This window comes from Anser cygnoides, chromosome 6, assembly GCF_040182565.1.
Source record: "Anser cygnoides isolate HZ-2024a breed goose chromosome 6, Taihu_goose_T2T_genome, whole genome shotgun sequence".
Taxonomy (NCBI): Eukaryota; Metazoa; Chordata; class Aves; order Anseriformes; family Anatidae; genus Anser; species Anser cygnoides.
In genome coordinates this window covers 2116685-2137445 of record NC_089878.1, presented here as the reverse complement: position 1 = coordinate 2137445, position 20761 = coordinate 2116685, and the positions used below count along the sequence as shown (strand labels likewise).

Sequence of the window (20761 nt, the reverse complement as noted above, 5' to 3'; positions counted from 1 at the left end):
TCAAGTAGTTCTCTCACACCCTGTCTAGGAGGCAAGATGGAGCCCAGGTGCTACCAGTGGCACCAGGCAAAATCGATTTTGCATGACAGTGGTATTCTTATTGTCCACCTGCAAAGGCAGTTTTCAGTTAGTTTGAACTGCCCAGCAGGCTGATTCTTCTGCCTGGCACTCCCATCCTGAACGTCACCTTGAGAGTGTAGCTGCCGCTGGCTAGTTCCTGTGAAAGCAGTAGGGGCAGAGCAGAGACGGGGAAATTGCTCACATTGCTCTGTATGGACTGGGAATGGAAATTTGTTGTTCTGCCCATACCAGGTGAAGAGATGTGCAGAGCTCTACACACCTTTTGTTTGAAGTGCAAGCAGCAAGCCTAAATATTTATCCTTCAAAAATCAGTGACACAATTGGGTTTGTTTTCAATATCTCTTTTGATATCATTCCAGTATTACTGTTATTGGCAGCTATTGTGGGAATAGAAATGTTGTTTTTGCAGTGTTACATTGTATAGAAGGAAGGAATGTGGTATTGAGATATGCTTACAGTGATAAGAAAGCTCAGCAGGTGACCTCCTAAAATGCAGACAACCAGACTCCTTAGAGCAATCAGGTAAAAATCACTATGTTAAGTCAAGCCAGATAAGGGGAGAAAACATTACCATCTCAAAAACAGGCCAGAAACTGAAGGCCAGGCATTGCCTGTGAAGCATCAGATAGATTGTGAACCTGGATTACCCACTCCAGTGGGGAAACAGGGGAGGGTCCTGTCATCAAAAAGTACATAAACTGTGTTTTTGGAACTAGTAGGTGCGCTCTCCTGCTTGTGGGGCGCCCGCCATTGCAATCGCGAATAAATTACTACTTCACTGAGATCCTCGCCTGAGCCTAAGTTATTGGCTACGGAGTGTTTCTCACAATTTGGGGGCTCGCCCGGGATCCAGTCACCTACCGGGGAGCCCCACCGCCGCAGCAGCAGGAAGGCATGCCCCGCTGATTTCAGCGGTCCTGTGCATCGACGGCGGCGGTTCTGCGGAGAGCTGACAGAGGGCCAGAGACTGATGAAAGAGGCAGGATCCGTGAAGTAGTGGGGAAAGGAAGAAGGTAGGCACTCCGGGTTTTAAGAATTGATCCGGTAACTCTGTGCACAGACCAAGGTAAGAAATATTAAGTATTGCCTTGGGGGTCGGGTGAGACTCTGTGTGATGTGTGATTGAGACGTACTTTTGTACGGAGCGAGTGTGGAGTCCTGATCCGCGGTTCCGTAACTCCGCGAGGGGCGCGGCCGGAGACGGACGAAGCGTGAGATAAGGGAGAGAAAGGAAGAGTCTCGGGAAATTTGGTGTATGGTAAGCCCTTGCACAGGGAAGTGCTTGGCAATACACCAGGGAAATTTGGTGTGCGGTAAGCCTCGCACGGGGAAGTGCTTGGCAGTACACCAGGGAAATTTGGTGTACAGTAATCCTTGCACGGGGAAGTGCTCGGAAGTACACCAGGGAATCTGGTAAACTCATAGGTGTGCGGTAGCCCTTGCACGGGGAAGTGCTTGGCAGTACACCCCCATTTTCCAGAATAGGAAAAATGGGAAATATGAGTTCCAGGGGACAGGGAGATATCCCTGGGGGAGTGCCTACCGAAAGTTCTTCCTGAAGAATTATAAGAAATTGGAAAAATAATCTCAAAATTGGAGGAGATGGTAAAAAAAAAATATATGGTTAAATATTGTGTATTAGTCTGGACAAAAGAACCAATTAAGGAAACAGCAGTATTTTGGCCAAAATACGGGCCTGATGAAAATTCAGGCTTGAAATTTATGTGTAAACAATAAGATTCCTTTTTTTTTTTGGAGGAGGAGCCAAGTTATGCTCCCTATAATCCTAATATTGCACCGGTGGCAGCAGCAGTCACTCCAGGAAAGGAGACAGGGACTGCAATTAACACTGTCCCTAGAGAAGAGCGTACTCTAGGCTCTGGCAAGAATTAGAACAAGGTAGAAGAGGTACTGAGAATTTTGCCTTCCCTGATACTAACAGTACTAACACTAACTGTGTATCCTCTTAAGTGAACTTCCCCCCCTCCTTACCAGCAGAGAGGTTAGGAGTTTACTAGGACCTAACTTATACTCTTCGGGAGGGGGAATTATGTATATAAATATGTTGTTTACAGGGAAAGAAATGGGAATGATCAGGAGGAGAGCTGCTATACAAAAATGGGAAAGAACTCATCCTCCAGGACCAGGGGTAATACCGGCAGGGCAGAAATAACCACTTGCTGATCCTGGCTGGAAGAATAATAGTGTGCAACACAGAAATCATGAGAGACTTGGGGTCAGAATGAGAAAGTACTTGGGGATGAATGCTGAGGACCCGGTATCCCAAGGGCTCTTGAAAGTTCATTTTGTGATTGAAGCCTGGCAAGATGCACAGAAAATGCTCCAGAAGGTGGGGGGGATGTAGTGAACAGTCACTGGGGGGCCCTCCTGTGGGAGGCCCTGAACGTGTGTGTCAAGAGGGGAGATGAGAAGGAAAAGCACAGAGTGAAACTAATGGTATTGACAGTGTAGCAAGTAGTCAGGCAGAGGGCTGGAGAAAGAGGAAGAAAATCTTCAGGGGGAGTCAGGGCCAGGATGGAAAAGAGAGGAAGAGAGATGAAGGAATGGCAGGCAAGGAAAGCTACCCGTGTTGCGGCCTGAATCTTAGCAGGGACAGGCTTTGATGGGATGTTTTAAGTGTGGGCAGGCTGGCCACTTCAGGTAGGAATATCCGGAGTGGAAGAAGGAGGAGAGAAGGAAAATGGGATGAGGGAGAAAGGTATGGAATTAAGTTGGCTAATGACTGAGACTTTGGTGAAAGTACAGGCTGGAGAAAGATAAGAAGAAGTGTTAAAAAGGGTTATTGAAGGTGTTAAAGGTGGGGTATGTAATGTTTGACAGAGCTGTTTTTTTGAATGAGTTGGGAAAGTTGAATGAGCAGGGAAAGAGGATGTAGGCATTATCTAAGTAACAGTCTAGAAGTTTTGGTATATTTGCTGTGGTGTTTGGTCAGGTTCCCAAGTATCGAGAAGGGGGGGGGATGGGGGGGGGGCAGCCTGCTCCACCAGGGGCGTCTCCACAGGCCACAGGGGGCTTCGGCTCCAGCGCCTGGAGCGCCTCCACCCCCTCTTTCTGTGCTGACTTTGGTGTCTGCGGGGAGGTTTCTCACTCCTCACTCTCCCAGCTGCTGTTGAGCAGCAGGTTTTTATTTGTTCGTTTTTGTGGATGTGCTCTCACAGAGGCACGGACTGTGTTGCTCATGGCTTGGCTCTGGGCAGCGGTGGGCCCCTCTGGGGCCGGATGAAATTGTCCCTTATCTGCCACGGGGAGGTTTCTGGATTCTCCTCGTGGGGGCTGCCACTGCAGCCCCCTCCCGAACCTTGCCATCAAACACAATACACAGGGGCAGCTAGGTCATTACTGGCCTGTAAAGTATCAGGGATTAAATTAACTAATGAAACCCTAGAAAGTGATGGGGGTAGATGGGGGCTGGGATAACAGTGCCACCTTTGGGGGATACCAAGCTGAGACTAGGGGATAAAATGATCTCTAGGCAATTATTGTATGTACCCAAGGCAGGGACTAACTTGTTGGGAAGGGATTTGATGATGAAATTGGGCATTCAAATAGTAAATTGGTAGACTGGAATAACAGTGGTATTAATGGAGTGCTCTCGGGCCCTGAGAGCAAAGATATATTCACCTCTGACTGGAAAGACTCTGAAGTGGGGGCGGAAGCAACAATACATATGGACAGTTTTACCTCAGGGGTTTACAGGGCCTCCGATTAATTTGGGCAAAGTTCTAGAACAGATTTTGGAGCAATTCCAACCTCCCAAGGAGGAATTTCTATTACAAAATGTGTATGATCGTTTATTGTCAGGACAGGAGAAAACAGTTGTGAAGGAAGCTACTAACAAGCTATTCAACTTTCTGGGAAAGCAGGGCTTGGGAGTATTGAAAAATAAATTACAATACGTAGAAAGAGAAGTCAGGTATTTAAGGCATCTAATGTCTGAGGGAAAACTGAGAATAAATCCAGAGAGGATTCAGGGAATTGTTGAAAACTAAGAAAGAACTAAAAAGTTTTTAAGAGAGATTTCTTTAAGGAATCAGGAGCCACGAAGCCTGAGGGAAAATGGATACTCCCTGATGGGAGAGAAATGCTGAATAAAGCACCAATGAGGCAAATATGATGTTTTACATCAAGAGAGTCATTGGGAGATGCAAGCAATGTGTGATGTTGTGCTAAGAAAGTATGTCTGTGTAGGAATATACACTTTAGTGAAGCAAATATGCAGAGGATGTACCATATGTCAAAAGGCAAATAAAAAGGTCATTTGTAACTAACCTAGAGGGGGACGGGAGCCAGGGATTCGACCTTTACAAAGTATACAGGTAGACTTTACTGAGTTACATAAAGGAGGGAGATTTAAATACTTGTTTGTCCTAATTGACCACGTGACTGGATGGGTGTAAGCTTTCCCCTCTGTATCTGCCACTGCAAACACGGTGGCTAAGGTATCACCGGAGCAAATAGTCCCTAGATATGGGATAGCTGAAAACATTGATTCAGATCAAGGAAATAATTTCACTTCACAAGTACTGCAAGGGTTAATGCAGGCCTTAGAGATTGAGTGGGCTTTTCACACCCCCTGGCACCCCTCCTCTTCTGGGAAGGCAAAGCGAATGAACCAGACATTAAAGAAGCAATTAACTAAATTAGTGTTAAAAACCCAACTTCCTTGGGTAAAATGTTTACTTTTAGCACTCCTACAGGTTCAAACAGCACCAAGAAACGATATAGGAATTTCACCATATGAGATGCTGTTCGGATTACCCTATCTGGGCAGAAGAGATGAGATACCACAATTCGAAACGAGAGTTTTCTTAAGAACTGTATTCTGGGGTTGTCCTCTTCTTTGTCATTTCTCAGGACCCGTGGGAAATTGGGTCCTGATTCAGACCTGGAAAGGATCAACTCCGGCCCGAATGGGAAGGACACTTCCAAGTACTACTAACCACTGAAACAGCCATAGGAACTGCGGAAAAAGGTTGGACTCACTATACTCGAGTGAAGGCATCCATCGACCCTAGTACCTGGGAAGCTGTTCCTACAGAAGACTTGTTGAAAGCTGAAATCGAAGAGAAAAATCTCATAGTGGACTCTGAGCGGGATAAGAGCTTGCGATTGTAAACTAACCTTTTATTTTCACAGGTAACTAATGAGTGTGACTTGTGATTGAGAGAAAGGACTGGCCTATAGTGAATTGAAGTGTTCCCAAGGGGGGTTTGTTATGGTAGTAGTGTATATCTTATTCTTTGTATTGATAATTATTTGGAAACCTAAGGTTTAAAAATAATGACAGGGAAAAATCAATTATTAATTTTGTTTTTAGTGATTGTAGGCCTCAGAGAAAGCCTTGGTCAATTGGCAACTTGGAAAAGGCATGACCAGATAATAGTAAGACGGGATACCCCATAAAAATATGGGTGAATGTGACAGAGGGTTATGTACCACAATCTGTCATGTTTGATGCTTGTGAGGTGTTAGCTTGTGGAGATTTAAATGCCCAACGACAATTGAGCAGAGAGAACAAATAACTGGTAGAGACCCAACAGCCAGATTGAGAATAGCTGTATGGAAACGATCCTCTATTTCCATCAGAGAAAGGGAGAAACTCAAGGAGAAAACAGGAGAGAAAACAGGAGGCCCTCTTTGAAATGCGGCAGTTCAAACATTTGAGATTGAAACAGGGTATGGGGATGTGAATGCCTGGATAGAATGGGTCAAATATACTGTCCAGAGTCTCAACCATAGCAATTGCTATGCTTGTGCCTCGGGATGACCGATTGCCCAGATAGTGCCCTGCCTATTGGGGTGGACCGAGGATTCCCAGGGAATGCGATGTATGATTGCATTGTACCAAGAAAAGACTGCCTGGGGAAATGAGGCCTGTAAGTCTCTCTCTTTGCTATTCCCTTCCTTGCACGATAGGAATATCAGGGCTCCCCCTGTATTCTCCACAGCTATAGGTAACCATACAGCTTGCCTCTCACGGCAGGGTGTGAGTGCTACCCAGCATCTGGGAGAATTTGCCTTGTGCACGAGGACCTTGAATGCTACCGAGGACTTGATGGGAAACTATTCAAGACTTGAGATCCCCAGGGCAGATCTCTGGTGGTACTGTGGAGGGAAGATCTTACGGTCCATCCTGCCATCTAACTGGGGAGGCACTTGTGCACTTGTTCAATTAGCTATACCCTTCACCCTGGCATTTGAAAGAGAAACATCACAAATACCCAGAAGAAGTAAAAGAAGCTTAGGAGTATCATTTGATGATAGAGCGTACATAGATTCTATTGGGGTGCCTAGAGGAGTTCCTGGTGTAAAGCCAGGAATCAAATTGCTACAGGGTTTGAGTCACTGTTCTGGTGGGTAACAATTAATAAAAATGTGGATTGGATTAATTATATCTATTATAATCAGCAGAGATTCATAAACTATACAAGAGATGCAATAAGAGGAATCGCTGAACAACTAGATGCCACCAGCAAAATGGCTTGGGAAAACAGAATAGCATTAGATATGATTCTTGTGGAGAAAGGTGGTGTGTGCGTGATGCTGGGCAACCGTTGTTGTACTTTTATCCCTAACAATACTGCCCCGGATGGCACAGTAACTAGAGCATTGCAAGGGCTTACCACCCTTGCCAATGAATTGGCAGAAAACTCAGGAGCAGACACTTCCATCACAGGATGGTTGGAATCTTGGTTTGGTAAATGGAAAGGGATGGTAGTGTCCATATTTACATCCTTGATTGTAGTTGCAGGAGTTTTGACAGCCATTGGTTGTCGCATTATCCCCTGTGTAAGGGGACTTGTCCAGCGGTTTACTGAAACTGCACTTTTGAAACAAATGACCATGGATCCACCACCCTACTCAGATAAGATGATGATATTAGAGGAAATGGAAAGCAAAGAACGTGAAGAAGAGGAAGACATCTACCAAATTACATCTTAGAGAAAAATTTTGCAAAAATCAACAAATTATAAAAAGAGAAAAGGGGGGAATTGTGGGAATAGAAATGTTGTTTTTGCAGTGTTACATTGTATAGAAGGAAGGAATGTGGTATTGAGATATGCTTACAGTGATAAGAAAGCTCAGCAGGTGACCTCCTAAAATGCAGACAACCAGACTCCTTAGAGCAATCAGGTGAAAATCACTATGTTAAGTCAAGCCAGATAAGGGGAGAAAACATTACCATCTCAAAAACAGGCCAGAAACTGAAGGCCAGGCATTGCCTGTGAAGCATCAGATAGATTGTGAACCTGGATTACCCACTCCAGTGGGGAAACAGGGGAGGGTCCTGTCATCAAAAAGTATATAAACTGTGTTTTTGGAACTAGTAGGTGCGCTCTCCTGCTTGTGGGGCGCCCGCCATTGCAATCGCGAATAAATTACTACTTCACTGAGATCCTCGCCTGAGCCTAAGTTGTTGGCTACAGAGTGTTTCTCACACTATCATGCTGTTTTCCCGTTCATCCAGAGATTTCTACACGCTGACAGCAGCTTCACATATTAATTCCTAGCAGCATCCCTGCAGCCAGCTCTGTCGTCACAATTGCTCAGCCATTTGACTTGCTGTGGTTATTGGTTTGATGGATTACAATCAGGATTTTGATCTCAGAGCAGCTTTGCAATAGCAATGCTGAGCATGACAAATGATATCTTCCTGAACCCACAGTCTGGAAAACTGCTAGCATTTCATCTTGCTTGACCACTGTGCAGCTTTCTATTTTGTTAATCACAACACTTTGATAAAGTGATTGTAGCCAATTGATGGTATTCCCGGAACAAGTACCAGAACTGCATTTTACTGTACCTCGAAGTCCTACCTTAGATTTTATTCTAAATCTGGTGTTTTATCCTTTCATAGAGATATTTTTGAAGAAATATGTGTAAGCCTCTCTTTTTTTTTTTTCTTATTGCTTCTCTTGTTTGGGGTTTTGTTTTTGAAAATGCAGCTTATTCCATTACATAATTTAGCTGAAGTTAACTGCTTCCTAGCCTGCTTCAGTACAGTTCAATACTTCTTGGACTTAGGGCTTGGTATTGCACAAAGTTTGCAAACCGTAATTTATATCTGTTGCTTACAGAAACACAAATACACAGCAGGCATTTGGTGTGATCCTCTTCATCATGTGTTAATATACAGTACACACATCTCTTATTTCTCGTTTGGAAGATAAAACTTCAGCAATTCTGGCATAGATTTAACAAATCCTACAGAGTCCTGGAGATCTCATAGGCAACAAGGGTGAACCCTTTAAGTACTGAAGCAAGATCTACACAGGAGAAAAAGAACAGTGAAGTCTTCCCATTGTTCCCTGTGGACATTACCATCATTTTGAGAGGTCTGTTAGACATGCCTCCTATTGTTCAATTTTCTGTTTTTAACAAAATAATAGATTATGTGGATTTGATTTGTGAAGTTGCCAAACCTCTTCAGGTATCTCAAGTATGGAACTTTTGCAGATTTACTCTCTGATGAGAAAGTTATTTGCACTTCTGCTTTGTATTTATAGTCTAATTACGTGAGGTGTAGGAGGCAGAAGAATGGTGACTGCTTTGAAATTCAGCTTGGCAGCCGCAGCATTTATTTGTTCACAATGGCATGTTCTCTTCTGTGGTTCTTAAAGATCTTGTTGACAAGTAAAGTTCACAAAGATAGTACATTGATTTTTTTTCCGTAGTTAAGTCAGGCTTGTTAGTTGTGGAGTTATACCATTGATCCCATGGTTTGTGGGGATCAAGATAAAGTTTCTGAACTATGCCTGCAAAACACTGTCAGCTGTTACTGTAATGCTACTGCTGCCGCTAATAAGTGTTGAATGCTGCATGGGAGCTGTAGGAATGTTGGGGGTCTGCACATAAATTTTCCAGTATTTTTTTTGATACTGAATATCCAGTTTAGAGTTCAAGTGGAGTCATTTTTGCAACCATAAACAATGATGCATACTGAAAAGCTGTTTATTTTAACATAAAAAACCTGTTCCACTTCAAAGGGCGTATTTGAAGCTGGGAATTGAATGATGTAACTGCTGCAGCTTGCAGCTTCCTTATGTCTCCTTCTGGCTCACTTTCTCTCTTTCTCTCCCTGTTTCTACTGGGTGATTAACTCTTACTTTGCTGTAGACAAAACACAGATTGTCTGGTGTTGTGACATTGTGGGGAGAAATAGCTAAATACTTTGTTATTATGTGGCAAATGCAGCAGGGTAAACTCACATGACATGATGAGTTTTACAGGAGGGATCAGGCCATTCAGGTAACTGTTTCCTCCAAGACCTACATGAGCAAACTATACTCACTGTTGGATAGAAAAGACCATCCCAGGTCCATCCAGATCTTTCATGATGCTCCTACACCCACAAAGGCTTCACAGTACCACCAGGTATGGTGATACCACTAAACCTTCTGGGGTATATTGTGGATAGGGCAAGGGGCCCTTTTCCTTCCCCTTCCAATAACTCTTTTTTTCCCTCAGATGATTTGATTTTGCTTTGGGGCAGACTTACCCTGGGTAAGGCATCTCTGTTTTGCTCTAGCCATGTTTTACTCCTGCAAATACTTGTTCTAAGTTTTGTCTGATTATTTTTATGCGTGTTATAGTGCAAACAGTGTAATCAGCCTCTTAATGTGCAGGTAATCTTACCAAAGGACAGCCTTTTGTTCCACCTTTCCTTTTCATTAAACTTCATATGAGATTCAGCATGTAGGACACAATGAAAAATCTGGCCTCAAACATTCATATCTGTTAGGATTCTGAGTTTGAAAGCTGATTGGCAGCTTTGCTGGTGGATGAATGGGGCAGAACAGAATGGTCTTTGCGTCTGTCTCTGCAGTAGTAATGGCAGTGAAGAGCTGAAGTAACATGCACGTCTCTGTGAGTTACCTCCTTACATATCCTTCACGGAGAAATATGCTAGAGTATAATAATATCTTTCTCCTAGACTTTTGAAGCCAGCCTAATCATTTTAATAAGTACATTTATTCTTGTACAATGAAATGTGTCATAAATAGGACATGTTCATTACCTTCTAGTAGATTTATGGAGCATGACTACAGAATTGTTGTCTGAATTCTGTTACATGGACAGCACCTGTATGAAGAATGACCCACAACTTTTATTTTTTTGTAATGTGTAAAAATATATATACACACACATGTCCCTTTGTCAGTTTTGTCCTCTTTGTCTTTAGTGTCAGCTCTGTCATCGCCTTAGCCCATAAGCTGTGCTTTCTGGTCTTTGAAAGCAGCAAGCAGTGTTTGTGCATTAAATCAAATAATTGCATAGAGACAAATTTTGTTCTTGTTTTAGCCAGAGTGCTGTGCTAAGCAGATTCAATATTGTGTAACTTTCGGCAGCTGTTACAAGGTAGGATCCTGTGTTCAGCCTTCAGTTCTCACACAGCTTTTCTATGCAGATGTCTTTGAGGCACTTTCTGAGGTGGGACTCCCTCACTTTTAAATAGAGGTACTGTTTTTCTGTTGCTCAGAGGTGTGGGGACACTTTATTTTTGAGGAATCTACCTGTTGAGCTTCACTCGAGTCTCCTCAGAGACAGGATCAAAATCTTTGTTTGCCTTAAGTGACCTTGGTCGTTTCTGGATCACACTGCTGACATTTTCTGTCATGATCATTGTACTTCTGAAGAATGCTGTTTATTGATAAAACCTTGTTTCCCCTTGTCTTTTTAACACCTTGTAGTTCTTTCTGATGTTATTACATTATTTTTTACCACTTTCCTTTAATTCACTGCCCATTGTGTAGCAACACTAGAACTCTAATCCTTGCATATGTTGTTTTTTTACAACTTAATTATATGTTTCCACCTGTTGGTCAACCCTTCTTTAAATACTACATCAGACATATCACTGTGTCAACAATTGCCTGAACCACTAAACTCCTCAAACTCCTGACTGCAGTAGTCAAATCATTATTTAAAAATGTGCCACTTCTATTATTAGTTTTGCTTCCCAGATAAGTTTCATGTTCAGTTTCCTGAGCTGAAACCACACTCCAAAGCACTGAATATCTTTGCTCTTCACTTTTTCCTTCTGGCTATGATTATTTTGTGCAGATGACTTTTTTTTTTTTTTTTTTTTAATGTGAAGGAGACCAGATTAACATCCATATGCAAAGCCAGTTCTCAAGTGGAGTCCCTACTTTGTGTTTCCCTGTTACACACATTCATCTCCTACTAATGTGTCAGTTAAACTCCCATACATCTCCAAGTTGACAATGGAATACTTTAGTAAAATAGCCCCTGTGGTAAAAACTTCCAACTTTTGTAAATCATGCTTGTTAGCAGAAAAGGGAGGGTAAGGGCTAACGTACCATTTTGTACACCTGCTAGGACAGAACTCTTATGTAGGAATCAGAATTGCCATACTTCTTGTAGAACTTTTTGTTTTGTCCAGTTTTATGGGAGGAAGGATTGTAAATAGTTTCTTCTATAGATCATCTTGCATTGCAAAATTTGGAAGCAGATTATATCTTTTAGATGTCAAGTTTTTTTCATCTGCTTCTGCCTTTAGCTCCCATGTGAGATCTGTCAGGCACCAGGCCTCAAGCCACTTCAGAGAATTAGGACAAGATTTAACAAATGTATGTATTAATTAAGAAGTCCTGATACACAAGTTAAAGATTTTCACAGAGCTACAGCATTTATATACCATGTCTTCAAAGCTGGAGTAGTTTGCTCAGTGGTCTATGATGCAATACTCACTTTGTATGTTTTGGAGTTGCAGTGATGTGAAACAGAAGGACTTCTTTTACTAAATTTTGTTCAGTCAATGTGTTTGCTTTACCATTAACACTCTCGAGTTGGCTGTGCATTTTGTTAAGCTGAAAGGGAAGGAGTCACCTCTGTGTCAAAACAGTCAGCTCCCACAGCACCTCACTTATTTGTGCCTGGACAGACTGAGCTGTTTGCTCTAAAATGGAGACTGTAAGGTTCGAATGCTCTCATCTACCATATGAACAATCAGATTTTCTGCTCACAGTATCAAGTCCAGATAGAGGACAGCAATACAGTAGTGCTACTAGGTAATGGATGTCCCCTATTCTTTTCTACCTGGAGCTTTAGGGGTAGGCCAAGCCCTTTTGGAACAAGGCAGTAAGCTCCGGGAGTACAGACAGTGACGTCTGGGTTAATGAGGGTAGTTTTCTTCACAGTCAAGTGCTACAGGAAAGTAACAGAAGTAACACTGAATGTTTAGGTCATCCCTGTGTTGGGGTTTTTAACAGTCTAACTTAAGGTACCTAACTCTGGTGCTTACAGGGCTGAAGGCTCCTGTAGGGTCAGTGGGACAGCTGTGCTTCCATGACAATCCAGGGTACTGAGGCTTCTCGCTTAGGCACCCAAGTTGAATGCCCAAAGCTAAATAGTGAGACTGTCAGGGTCTAGTCCAACCACAGAGCAAAAATCTACCACTGCTGCTAACTAAAGGAAGTACCTCTCCAGCTGTTCCTTTAGAGAGCGCATACCAGCACCCTGAGTGCATGGTGGAACTCATCAGAAGATGAGCATTTAAACTGACACAGCACCAGTGTCCTGGGACTGCAAGCCATTATCAGAAGCTCTTCCAGCCAACCACAGCCATTTGGGGGGTCAGCTAGTGTCACGGAAGGCTGTTTCTGTATCTTTTCCCTCCTGTTTGGATGTCCCCAGAGGACCAGGAAGACTGTGGTCTCAATTCCATCTAGAGCTACAGAACATTTTTTTCTTTGTATGCCTTTACCTTCTTATGAATTAAGAACTTGTGCCAAAAAAAATAAAAGGGGGGGGGGAGGGGACCAAAGATACCAAGCCTAGTCTGTTCACACAGTGCTACAGCCCAGAATCTGCTGCTGTGCAGAGTGCCCCTGTCTGGTGTTCTGGGAACCGCAGTCAGGAACCAGGATGAGGTTGCTTGCCCTATACGTGGCGTGAGCAAGAATAGGTGCCAAAGTCAGAGTCAGAATCCCAGGACCTGCTATATCATAGCGTATTGTTAGCTGTGTTTGCTTTGGGGGCGGGGATAGTAATTTTTCCTCTAGGTTTTTGTCTCTATTTAATTACATTTTCATGACTGATTTCCTGACTTAATCTGAATGTGCATAAATCTCCACCATAGATTTATCATCTCTATAGAAAGTGCTTTCAGAATGGTGGGGCAGCTTCCCAGAAAAGGGATGCTGTTGGAAAATGAAGCTTTCAGATTCAACAATAAGTCTACTATTATGCTGATTTCTGCCAAGCTTTTCCTCACTTCTTTTCCATTTAATACAAGAGTGAGCTCAAGGCTCCTTTTTGTTTCTTTTCGAACTTCATTCCTAAGTGTTTACCACCCTGCTCAAGTCCACTCACTCTGAAACACTGGACACCAAAAGATACTGCTGCATTGTTTCTGGAATCAGAAAATGCTCCTGTTAGGTTCTTTTTTTTCTTTTTTTCTTTTTTTTTTTTTAACTGCTTCTTTCTTTGAACATTTTAACCAAACAGTCAGTTTCCCAATCTTTTTAAAAAAATACTTTCTTAGAGATTATACTTTGTCACAGTCACTTGAGGACATTGTATTTTCAAATAAATGTGAGATCTCAGAGCAGCAGTTTCACTTATCTGTAATATAAATATTCTCATTGCAAAACAGATTTTTGTTTATATAGTATATAGTCTGCGTGCTCATAAGCATTTAGTCAAATTCAGGCCTTGTCTGAGCAAACATAATGGCCTAACTTGTGTGTGGGTTGCAAATTATCCTTTCTAAATTTGACCCATAGCTTTAGGAGCCAAAAAAGCCAACTTCCTTGTTTTTTTGCTTGGGATCGCACATGCAAACACAGAAGCTTTTCTATTTACAAAATTCTTCTAAATGCTGAATACAGGTTTCTGCTGATAACATGTAGGAAGCCAGCCTCTAGGATTTTGGTCCAGTGTGACTGACTGTCAGAATTTGCTGTAGCTATCATGAATCTTCATTTTCCTCTTTCTGTGTTGTTATTCTATATAACGCTCCTTAGGACTCCTCACAGGTCCTTGAAAGGACCTTCTGCCTTTTCATTGCTTGGCAGCTCTCTCCGAAGCTGAGCATGTAAACAGCTATCTCCTGAAGACTTACCTCTGGTAATTGCTTCTGGTGTCTCTCTTTGAACTTTTTTTTTTTTTTTCCATTAAGATTGCAAATTTTCACTGCAGTTAACTAAAGCCAGGATAAAATGTTATCATCAGCCCTTCTGCTGGTTTAAAAGACCCATGTTACATTTATGCCCCAGATTAGCAACTGTTTTACAACATGAGCTATGTAATTTGCCATTTCTTCATATCCATATCTTCACCCTTAGATCCCCTGCCAGACCGCTGTGATTGCATCAGTTTACTTCCAAATTTCTGTGTTGAATCAATTTCTCCCTCTTGCAAGCCAGAAACAGTTGTGTGTCAGGGGAATTTCAATTGATTAAATTTCTTCCCAATTAACAAACTTTTAATTACTGATTCTGGTATTGAAAAAAATCAAACACTTGTAGAGGCACAACTCAGCTCCCTTCTAGACACTTTTCCTGCTCCCCAGTCCCTTTGCCCTTCAGTGAGGCAAAGGGCAATGTGGGAGACCGGGATCGGTGTATGGTGGTTCCTCCTCTGCAGTCCCCTTCCAGTTGTACCTCATCCTCAGTTCTCTCTGTTCTCATGCTCAAGGTGGCTAGTTTTACTCCTGCTCTTGCAGGAGCAGCTAGTTTATTTTTTGTTGTTGTTTGTTTTTTTTTTTTTCCCCTAGCTTTTGTCCTATTCTCATGTCCCTACTGCCCTGGCATCTCTTGTATCTTCTGCATGTCTCCTCTTACTTTAATGTGTTTTTGCAGAGGCAGTAGAAACTGCTCTGACTGGCTCACTTTTGGCACTTGGTGGGTCTGGTTTGTCTGTTGCAGAGCCATCTGCAACTGTCACAGGGGAGTCTCTGAGCACATCCCACAGAGGTCACACCCCTTAGCCCCACTACCAGACCCCTGCCGATTGTGCACAATACATTCCACCCCTCACCTCTGTGAAGCACATACTTAAAAAACATTGTATGAATATACATTTTATGAATATACATTTATTACAAACTCTACTTTTAGCATAATCAGGTGATAGTTCTGCTCCTTCCTGGTGGTTTCCTCAAGGCTACCTATAATATTGGACCCTCCATATTATCCTGGCTCTTGCTGCTAATCTCAGGTCTACTTTCCAGGATGTGGTACAGTGCATATAGCTTGCCACTTGATCAATAGGACGTCCCTTGGTCAGATGCTATCAGGACAGTGTTAATAACTGTCCCTAGCCATTGGAGTTTTCAGGCCACAGGATCAGTGATCACTGCCTTTTCAGGGTTCCTTCCCCCTTGTCTGCAAACACCCCTCAGCCATCCAAGCAATTGCAGCCAATTACCTCCTTCTTCCCAGTCTTTCTGTGGGTATATCTTGTTTACACGGTCAGAAGGATCAGGTCCTTGCTCTACGTAACCCAGAAGCTCCAGCTTCCCAACAGCACCAGAGACATTGCAAGGGCACCTCAACGAGGCAGTAGCTGTAGACATACCTCATTCTTAATAATTCCTCAGGCATGGGAACAGGCACCCCAGGGCAGTAGTTATGGCACCAAGCCTGTCAGATTTCAGTAGGCATTTGGACAACGCTCTCAGACACATGGTCTGAATTTTGGGTGGTCCTTTGTGGAGGCAGGAATTGGACTTGATCCTTGTGGGTCCCTTCCAACTGAGGATATTCTGTGATTCTAACTGAGGATTTAATGCAAAATCCCAAGTCAGAGCTCTGACCAGTAGGCCATCTCACTTCTAATAGAGCCCAAAGGTTCCTGCTGGGATGTTTGTTACTGTCTATCATTCTACTTTTACTTGTGAATAAACTTTATGTAGGAGCCAAATGCTGCAGCATGTGTGGACCATAATGTTCACACTGCTATTTGGCATAAACAGGAGATGAGAACTAAGCGCTGGGCAGCTGGCATCCTCTTTTAGACAATGTAGGCTCACCATACAGCCATATATACTACAAGTCAATGTAGATCTGCACATTTGCTGCAAAAATTGGAAAGCTAGTAAGACTAGTGCTAAAACACCATCAACATTGATGTATATAATCTGTGACACCTTTGTGTGGAGATCAGCTTCTGGTGTTGGCTTTTTAGTCCCTGAAAAGCAGTTGGCAGCTGTTGCATCAGTCTCCTTTGAAGAGCTCCTGTTCCCTGAAAATTTTCCCTGAAAATTTGTTTGAGGTGGTCATTCGTAATCCTCACTGCACAGCATTCATGATTCCTTCTCTGTTCTCATTCTGGCCTCTACTTTCAGTTGCTGTGGGTGGCAATTTCCTTGTGCCAGCTTTCGCGTGCACCTGCGGACTTCCCAAAGCTTTTATTCTTTGTTTTCCCATTTGTTTTTTTCCTCACTTGTGTTTAGTACCTAGACACCTCAACCTCAGAACTGTCCAAATACACCATTTCTCACCAGCAGTGTTGGATTTCCCTGCCCAAAACCACAAAAAAACAACAACCAGGAATTGTTACAGGAAGTAATTTCAATGTACACAGGGTAAAAAAACTTTATTGGCAAATACATAAAAAGTAGACCATTTGATTTTTATTTAACTTTTCTATATAAATTTATATAGTTCATTTCAAATGATTAACTTTCTTTTAGCCACTACTTTTTAAAAAGTCAAAAGTAAAGATATGTGTAAAGATACTTGGGTTTTTCTGACCACTGCATTGTCATGGAAAAACCTAAACTATTTCTGGCTGTTCTGAAGTTGTTCTTCATATACCATCTACCGCCATTGAAATTAATGAGAAAATAAAAGAAGTGACCTTTGACTGAGCACATACAGTTTATGCGTGAGCTAAACAGCAGGATCCTATTTCATTCTTCTTTTTCCCACATTCTCTTTCTCCCTGCTCTCTCCCATCCAAATACAATTTGTAAAGCCTTCAGAGCCTTTCATCCTATGTGTTTCCACTGTGTTCCTTTAGATGAGTCTCAGCTTCATGATTCACATCTATTATCTTGTGTGGAAAGGTCAGCAGCACCTTTGTTTTATGAATATAATGCACTATTTTCTTCAACTTCAGAATCATTTCCACAACTCACAGACAAAATTCATACAGTTCAGGGTGCAGATAAATGTCAGTGGTACTTTAGTGAGAGTACTCTGAGTGCAAATACAAACCTGGACATTCAAAGTTAAGCTGTTTAAAATAAACCAATGTTTACTGCAGATCTGAACAGTTTTGAAGATGCAATTCCAAAAGAAATGTTAATTCTGAACTTGTGGCCACACCGTATCATTCAGCATTTAATTTGTGCCCAGCTCTCTGAAGGAGGTGGGCAAACCCATCCGCTACATGAAGCAACTGCACCCAACCAGAGTAGAAGGGAGCTTCTCTGGGACACCACCGCCACCAAGAACCGCGTGCTGTAATGCTGAGCTAGTCCCCTGCTATGCCACTGACCTGCTGTGAGGAGGCACACCACCTGGCTTGGAGGATGGGTTGGGCCCCTGCTCGTGACAAATCCCGCTTTGATTTATTTTCCACACCGAGGTCTGGGAAGCTTTGGCTGAAAACAGTGAAGACCCAGTGCTGCCTCCAAGCTGGGCTTGGCAGTGTAAGCAGTTAATTTTCTTGCTGAGGGTGGAAAGATAAAGTAGAGGTGTGTTAGAGCCAAGGGAGCCTCCTCTCCATTTGCAGAAAAAGAGGAAGGTAAAGATTTTTAGAGGAAGCGCTATGATTTTCCAGTACTTGGGGCTCATGTTGCTAGCAAAGATGAGAACTGGTATGTGTTTGGGTCGAGGGTACCGCCAGTGATGGTGTAAGACACTAATACTGACAGTAAATCCAGATTGCAGTTGTTTATGGAAAATTTGCTGTAGTTTTCTTTAGTTCCAAGCGTGCGGCTGTATCTGCACGTTCTAGTGTTTAATTTAAGGGAATAGTTATTTATTGCTCCTGTACCATTGGGTTAACAACCCAGACTATGCATTTGTGCTTTTAGGCAGTATTTTAAAACACTGATTCCTGAAAAAATTGAGGTAATTTTTTATTTTTATCTCCGGGGAGCTTGCCAAGGAGCCTTCTCGGACGGGAAGCTTCAGGGGTTGGCCGCGCTCGGTGACGCTTGCTTCGCCGTGCTTGGCGAGGGGCTCCGGGGAACCTTCTCACCACAGGGCCCGCCGTTAGGGAGCTGGGCCGCGGGAAGGCCGTTCCTGGGGACGGCGGCCGTTGCGGCCGTTGGCGGGGCGGGCCCGGGGCGGGGCGAGGGGCGTTTCCCGGCGGGCCGCCGGCCCTGCCACCGCCGCGCCCCGCTGCCGCCCTCTCGGCCTCTACCGCGGCGGCACGGCTTCGCTGCGGCCCGGCGGCTCTGAGGTAAGGCGCCGCCTTGCCCTGCCCTGCCCTCCGCACCGCACCTGCGCCGGAACCCCCGGGAGGGTGAGGAGCCCTGCAGGGAGTTCGCTGTGGCGGCGGGGGAGGCCGGCCGCTTCCGTAGCGCTTCGCGACCCTGAGGCGGGCGGGCCCCTCCAGCGGCACGGGGAGCGCGGCCCCGGCCTCTCGGCCCCTCAGCCCCGGGCCGGGGTGCCCGGGGAGCAGCCCTGCAGTCGATCGCTCTTGCCCGCGGCTCCGCCGGCCACCGTGCGCTGCTGGAGCCCTGTTGGGCTGCGCTGCTCCAGGCTGTTCAGTAACAGCTTCGGGCATAAATGATTAACGGGATGGGAGCTGGCGCTGTGCCGGCGCAGCCCTTCATCCCCGCCTGGCTTTGCAGCCAAACGCGCTGAGCCAGCGCCGCGTTTGCTCCTGAAATGTTGCTTCACGTTTCTGTACGGGCTGCGGAGCGCCACTGCGAGCCCTGACCTACCCTACTGCAAGGTAGGGACGAAGGTTGCTGTGCCCCAGCTCCTGTTCCTGCACAAGTGCACCCGTTTAAGGATTTAATTTGTCTGTGCCATGGTAAAAGACTGCTGAGGTGATAGGGCTTTTTCTTTTTTTTTTTTTAACATTTGTTGTCCTTCTTACAATGAATGCAAAATGTAGCCATTAGGCATGGAATTTGTTGGTAAGCAGAGAGAACTGGCAATGTCTTTTTATTTTCTATCATTATACAATGCTTCCTTTGCTGAGCTATAAATGAATAATGTAAGTTTCCTCCTCAGCCTTGTCATCATGCAGTCTGAATCACTTTTACTTATTTTCTTTAGGAGAGATAAGAGGTACCTCAGAAACTCCATCAGTTTCATTCCAGGTCACATTCTCCTGCATTGGTTTGGTTGATTCCAGCTTGAACATGTACAAAAGCTTTACATGCTTCAAGGCAACTGATAGTCTTCTGTGGGAATTCCTTTCTATTAACTTTATTTGAATTACCAGTGTATGTTATGAAGCATCTTTCTCCTGTTTCTTTGGGCTCCTGATGCAACCATAAAATGCCATCCAAAACATGATTATTTAAGGAAGGCTAGCTAAAGACTTTGTACGTTGAAAGTGGAAAGGAGTGTTGCATCTAAAATGCCAGGGCTAACCAGGAACGCATTTGCACTAGCCATGCAAGAAGCCCTTCTGGGAGGTAACCTGTTGAATGCCAATAGTTAGAGTCTTTAAACTGGTGTGGGCTGGACACTGTGTCCTGCCACAATTGTTTCTGTGGATGCAGTCAAACTGTGTAAACATGGAATGGTTTCCAGGTTAGAATGGGCTGAGTTTTATGAGGCTTCGTCAGAGCCTGCTGAAGCTGAATGCTGCTGCTGGGTTTTGAGTGTTCTGCTAATTGCATTAAGGGAGTTGAAGAAATTTGGCAATTTAGGAGAACAGCAGGATCTGTTAAATGTAATGAGACACCAATCAAGATAAGGATTGTACTGTGTCAGGTGCTGTATAAGCATGAAACAAGGTAAGGTCACAACTCTGGGAATTGTACTGTATAAGAAAAGTGTTATGATTAAGATGAAGGAAATTAAATGTCCTTCAAAGTGTTTACAGGACTGCCCTTAACTGAAGGGTTTGCTTCCACAGTCCTTACCCAGGCAGTTACTTCTGAACTTAATGGACCCTGAGAAGGAATGTGTGCTTGAGTCTGTTTTGTTTGGCATTTAGTAATAAGCCTAAAAATTGAACACAAGCATCTCCAAGTAATTTCTATGTTGAGGAAGTTTGGGTTCTGAATCTAGATCAGTTTTTCTTACCTATGCTTTTTCAAAGAAAGGGAAACAAGGCTATGTCAGGATACCTTCTTACCATTTCTGAAATTTTAAGAGCATACTTGTCCAGAACTGAAACTTACGGTTTGGGTCTACTTTTAAGAGAAAGCACAAGATTCCAGTGGCCTGAAAAGTGTTTTATGTTTTACGTTCTCTCCTAGCAGTGGTGGAAGTACCAAAGCCATGCCTGTCAGTAGTTACAGCTAACCTGTGTTTGGTGGTAATTCCCCTACATCATTATATTTGTGTTCTGTTTTGCCCACGTGTTGCCTCCGTTGTCGTTCTAGGGACTGTATTTTCCAGTATGTTTTCAGGGCTCAAATCTTAAGGGTCTTTGCACACTGTTAAGTAATATTAGTCATGCAGAATACAAAAAAGAAAAAAAAATCCTCAAGTACTTCCTCAGAACAATCTGAAGTGGTGCTTTACGCATCCAAAGGAAAGGTCAGACTCCA

At 43.6% G+C, this 20761-nt stretch overlaps 1 protein-coding gene across 4 annotated transcripts in view; it reads left to right on the top strand.

Annotated features, from left to right (window-relative positions):
• Positions 1–18342: 18342 nt before the first annotated feature.
• The window catches only part of SPATS2L (spermatogenesis associated serine rich 2 like), a 75695-nt gene continuing 73276 nt past the window's right edge, over positions 18343–20761 (top strand). Inside the window, exon 1 of one of the 4 annotated variants that reach the window (XM_048058357.2) lies at positions 18343–18483. The gene's annotated coding sequence lies outside the window, so the exon portion shown is untranslated. The remainder of the gene's footprint in view (positions 18484–20761) is intronic. The other 3 variants (XM_048058355.2, XM_066999576.1, XM_066999575.1) reach the window with 3 other exon arrangements.